We start from the raw sequence: 6,000 nt of genomic DNA, 5'->3' as shown, positions 1-6,000 counted from the left end.
ACAAACAAAAAATTAAGAAGCACATTTATTTAAAAAACTGTCATGTCCCCCAATATAACTGTTGGTACTTAAATATATTTGCAGGGGGAGATGCTGAGAGTATTCCTCATTGTTTCGTGTTTCGGATCACTTGCTTCCTTGCTTTTACTGACATTGTCATTACTATTGACTCAGATCCTTTTAACAGGGAACATTATTAGGTTTGTGCAACTTTGAGGGAATGAGTTGTAACCAAAATATGCAATAGATTTACTCTGTTATGGGTAAAAGGAAAGAAGCCAACAGCATCTGCTATAGGTTTTTCATATCCTAAGGTGATTACCATAGGAATCTATATTTAGATATTTAGTAAGTGTTCAACAAATTTAGTTTATTTGCCATTAATCAATCTAGACCAGTAATCCCAACTGTGGCCCAAAGAATGTTATTGAAAATACTTATGGGATACAGTTAAACTAGTCCTCAGAGGAAAACATAAATGCTTGTACTGAGAAAATAAAAGTGGTTGAGCTAAGCATCTAGCTAAGGAAATTAGAAAAAAAACACAACAAAATAAACTGAAAGAAAGAAAAAGGAAGGAAATGATAAAGAAAAAAAATAAATCCATTAACTAGAAAACACATATATCATCAAAGGGATTTATTAAAAGCCAAAAGTTGGGTATTTAAAACTATTAAAATTGACAACCTCTGGAAAGACAGATTAAGGAAAAGAAAAAATAAATAAGATGGAAATAAATAAATAGGGGCGCCTGGGTGGCTCAGTGGGTTAAGCCTCTGCCCTCGGCTCACATCATGAGCCCAGGGTCCTGGGATCAAGCCCCACCTCAGGTTTTCTGCTCAGCAGGGGGCCTACTTCCTCCCCTCCCCACCTGCTTCTCTGCCTACTTGTGATCTCTCTCTTTCTCTGTCAAATAAATAAATAAAATCTTTAAAAAAAAAAAGATGGGAATAAATACACTAACATTTCAAAAGATAAAATATTTAAACAATTTTATGCTATTTAATTGGGAAACATATAATGAAATAATTCATGGAAAACTTAAACGAATTCAAGAAGAAATAGAAAGTTTGGGGGCACCTGGGTGGCTCAGTGGGTTGAGCCTCTGCCTTTGGCTCAGGTCATGATCTCAAGGTCCTGGGATCGAGCCCCACATCGGGCTCTCTGCTCAGCGGGGAGCCTGCTTCCTCCTCTCTGCCTGCCTCTCTGCCTACTTGTGATATCTCTCTCTCTGTTGAATAAATAAATAAAATCTAAAAAAAAAAAAAAAAAAAAAAAAAGAAATAGAAAGATTGGGTAGTCCTGCTTAAAAAAAAATAATAATTTAGGTGCCCCTGGGTGGCTCAGTCAGTTGAGAGTCTGACTCTTGGTTTCTACTCCTGTCATGATCTTGGGGTCCAAGGATCAAATCCCCACTGGGTTCTCTGCTCTCAGCAGGGAGCCCACTTAAGGATTCTCTCCATCTGTCTGCCCCTCCCACCACTCACAAAGGCATGCTCCTTCTCTCTAAAATAAATGTATCTTTAAAAAAATAAAAGTAATTTAATCTGTAGATTAAGAAATCTTCACACAAACAAACCAATACATGCAGATATAGTCTTCTAAACTTTAAACAGTTAAGGTTATTCCAATCTTACACAAATTCTTCTAGATACAAAGGAAAGCAACATTCCCTTAACCATTCAATGAGGCTGATATAATTGAAATTCTACAGCTATACAAGGATTGTGTAAGAAAGGAAAGTTGAGAGACTAATCTTGCCCATAAACACACATAAAAAATCCTGAGCAAAATATTAGCAAAAAAATTTATAAGAGGGCGCCTGGGTGGCTCGATGGGTTAAAGCCTCTGCTTCACCTCAGGTCATGATCCCAGGGTCCTGGGATTGAGCCCCACATTGGGTTCTCTGCTCAGCAGGGAGCCTGCCTCCCCTTCTCTCTCCGCCTACCTCTCTGCCTACTTGTGATCTGTCAAATAAATAAATTAATTTAAAAAAAAAAAGAATTTTTAAAAAAAGTTCATGAGAGTGTTAAAGTGGACCAAAAAACACAACCCTACTATATTGTCTGCAAGAACCCCATGTTATGGTGTACCTGGGTGGCTCAGTTAAGTGTCCCAACTCGACTTCAGCTCAGGTCAGGATCTCAGGGTCTTGAGATCAAGCCCCATGTTGGGCTCCAGGTTTTATGGGATCTTCTCTCCTTTAGTTCCCACTATTCTTGGTCAAACCATTTCGAAGAATGAAGACACGAACCAGACAGAGTGATGGGCAGCAAAGGCAAGTTTATTGAGCGACAGTAAAGTTTATTGAGTGATAGAATACAAAGCTCCCAAAGAAGGAGGGGGCCCAAGAGGATCGCCACTGTTGTTTCTAAGATTAGGGATTTTTAATTGGATTAGCCCCAGGAGCCTGTTACCCCATCAGATTTTTGTCATCTATCTATCACATGGGAAATGGTGGAGGGTTCCTTCTTGGGTGATGTAAAATGCTTTTAAGGGTAGTTTCCTCTTAGTGGGGGGTGGGGGGGTTGGGAAAAAGGCTTTCCTGCCTTTCTTCCAACTCTCCATTATCTGCTCAATGCAGAGTCTGCTTGTCCGCCCCCCCCCCCCACTTATGCATGCTCATGCACTCTCTCGGTCTCAGATAAAATCTAAAAACAAAACAAAACTTCACTTTATTTTTTTTTAAGATTTTATTTACTTATTTGACAGAAAGAGAGAGATCACAAGTAGGCAGAGAGGCAGGCAGAGAGAGACGGGGAAGCAGGCTCCCTGCTGAGCAGAGAGCCCAATGTGGGGCTCAATCCGAGGACCCTGGGATCATGACCTGAGCTGAAGGCAAAAGCTTAACCCTCTGAGCCACCCAGGTGCCCCTCACTTTATTTATTCTTTTTTTTTTTTAATTTTTAGATTTTATTTTTAAGTAATCTCCACACCCAACATGGGGCTTGAACTCACAACCCCCAGATTGAGTCACATGTTCACCACTGACTGAGCCAGCCAGGCACCCCAAGGAATCCACTTTAATTCTAAATTTCAAAGAGAATTTTAAAAATTTTTTATGGTTTAAAAATATTTTATTTATTTATTTATTTGACAGAGAGAGAGAGAGACACAGTGAGAGAGGGAACACAAGGAAGGGGAGTGGGAGAGGGAGAAGCAGGCTTCCCACGGAGCAGGGAGCCTGATGGATGCAGGGCTCAATCCCAGGACCCTGGGATCATGACCTGAGCTGAAGGCAGCCACTTAACAACTGAGCCACCCAGGCACCCCAAAAGAATTTTTTTTTAATGACCAGGTTGGGTTTATACAAGAATGGCTTAATATTAGAAAATCCAGGGGTGCCTGGGTAGCTCAGTCAGCTGAGTGTCTGACTTTTGATTTTGATGTAGGATATAATCTTGGGGTCGTGTGATCCAGTCCCACATCGGCTCCCCACCCAGCAGGGAGTCTTCTTGAGATTCTCTCCCTTTCTCTTCCTCCTCTTCTGCCCCTTCTCCTCTGCCCCTCTCCTCTTGCACTCTCTCAAATAAATAAATAAAATATTTTTTAAAAATCCACATACACAATTAATCACACCATATTTAAGGAGAAAAACCATATCATCTTCTCAAATACATACAGAAATAGTGTTTTGAGGGACACCTGGCTAGCTCAGTGGGTGGAGCATGGGACTCAATCTCAGGGCTGTGAATTCGAGCCCCTTGTTGCGTGTAGAGATTACTTGAAAAAATAAAATCAGAAAAGAAAAGAAAAAAGAGAAACAAAAGGAAAAGAAAAAGAAATGGTATATGATAAGACTCAAAATTCATTCATTATTAAAATCTATAATATTCTAGGGGCACCTGGGTGGTTCAGTCAGTTGGGAATCCAACTTGATTTTGGCTCAGGTTGGTCATGATCTCAGGATCCTGGGATCAAGCCCTGTGTCAGGCTCCCTGCTTGGCAGGGTGTCTGCTCAAGGATTCTCTCTCCCTCTGCCCCTCCTCCCACTCATGTGAGCTCTTTCTCAAATGAATAAATAAATCTTTTTTTAAAATCTATAAAATATTCTATAGCAAAAGAAGTATAAAAGGGTGCTTCTTAATCTAAAAAAAAAAAAAAGGTATGCCAAACCATTTAGTAAATATATATATTTGGAGGAGGGGGTTGGGGAGGGACAGAGGCGAGGAAGAGAGAGAATCTCAAGCAGGCTCCACACCCGGTGCTGATCCCAACACATGGCTTGATCTCACCACCCTGAGATCATGACCTGAGTCTAAATCAACAGTCGGATGATTTAACTGGCTGAACCACCCAGGCACCTCATGCAAATATCACTTTTAATAGAAAAAAGCATTCCTTTTAGAATCAGGAAAAATGACACTACCACTGCTTTTGTTCAACACTGTACGAGAGCACTGAAACAGTGAGATAAGATTTTAAAAGTACAAAATTTGGAAAGGGTATTACACACAGGAAAAAATGTTCAATATCACTAATCATTATGAAAATGTAAATGAAGGGGCGCCTGGGTGGCTCAGTGGGTTAAAGTCTCTGCCTGAACCTCAGGTCATGATCCTGGGGTACTGGGATCGAGCCCCATATCAGGCTCCCTGCTCAGGAGGGAGCCTGCTTCTTCCTCTGCCCCTCCCCGCCCCCACCATTCTCTCTCTCTCCCTCTTTCTTTCTCTCTCAAATAAATTTTTTAAAAAATCTTTTTTTTAAAGATTTTATTTATTTATTTGACAGAGAGAAATCACAAGTAGGCAGAGAGGCAGGCAGAGAGAGAGAGGAGGAAGCAGGCTCCCCACCAAGCAGAGAGCCCAATGCAGGGCTCAATCCCAGGATCCTGAGATCATGACCTGAGCCGAAGGCAGAGGCTTAACTCATTGAGCCACCCAGGTGCCCTCAAATAAATTTAAAAATCTTTAAAAAAGGGGCGCCTGGGTGGCTCAGTGGGATAAAGCCTCTGCCTTCGGCTCAGGTCATGATCCCAGGGTCCTGGGATCGAGCCCCACATCGGGCTCTCTGCTCCGCGGGGAGCCTGCTTCCTCCTCTCTCTCACTCTCTGCCTGCCTCTCTGCCTACTTATGATCTCTGTCTGTCAAATAAATAAATAAAATCTTTAAAAAAAAAAAAAAAATCTTAAAAAAAAAAAAGAGAGAGAGAGAGAGAAGAAATAGCAAGTGTTGGTGAGGATGTGAAGAATGTAAACTGGTGTAGCCACCATGGAAAAAAGCATAGAGCTTTCTCAAAAAATTTAAAAGAGTAATAGCATATGATCCAATTATTCCACTACTGCGTATTTACCCAAAGAAAATGAAAACACGAATACAAAAAGATATGTGCACACCTGTTTATTGTGGCATTATTTATAATAGCCAATATATGGAAGCAATCCAAGTATCCATTGATAGACAAATGGATAAGAAAGATGTAGTGTGTGTATGTGTGCATTTAAGTCTATATGTATAGGGGCACCTGGGTGGCTCAGTGGGTTAAGCCTCTGCCTTCGGCTCAGGTCATGGTCTCAGGGTCCTGGGATCGGGCCCCACATCGGGATCTCTGCTCAGCAGGGAGCCTGCTTCTCCCTCTCTCTCTGCCTGCCTCTCTGCCTGCTTGTGATATCTCTCTCGTCAAATAAATAAATTAAAATATTTTTTAAAAAGTATATATGTATAGTTATATATGTATAATATATGTTACATATGTACATAATATGTATATAATATGTAATATTTAATATATAAGAATATATATAATCCATACATACTTACATGTATGTATACTTACACATATGTAAATATATGTATATACACACATACACAGCCAGAAAAAAAGAAGAGATCATGACATTTGCAACAATATGGATAGACCTACGGGGTACCGTACTAAGTGAAGCAGGTCAGAAAGGGCAAGACAAACATCATGTGATTTCACTCATATGTGGAATTTAAGAAAACAAATGAGGGGTGTCTGGGTGGCTCAGTCAGATTATTGGCTGCCTTTGGCTCAGGT

This window comes from Mustela lutreola, chromosome 6 (assembly GCF_030435805.1).
Source record: "Mustela lutreola isolate mMusLut2 chromosome 6, mMusLut2.pri, whole genome shotgun sequence".
NCBI lineage: Eukaryota > Metazoa > Chordata > Mammalia > Carnivora > Mustelidae > Mustela > Mustela lutreola.
This window is presented reverse-complemented; position numbering follows the sequence as displayed.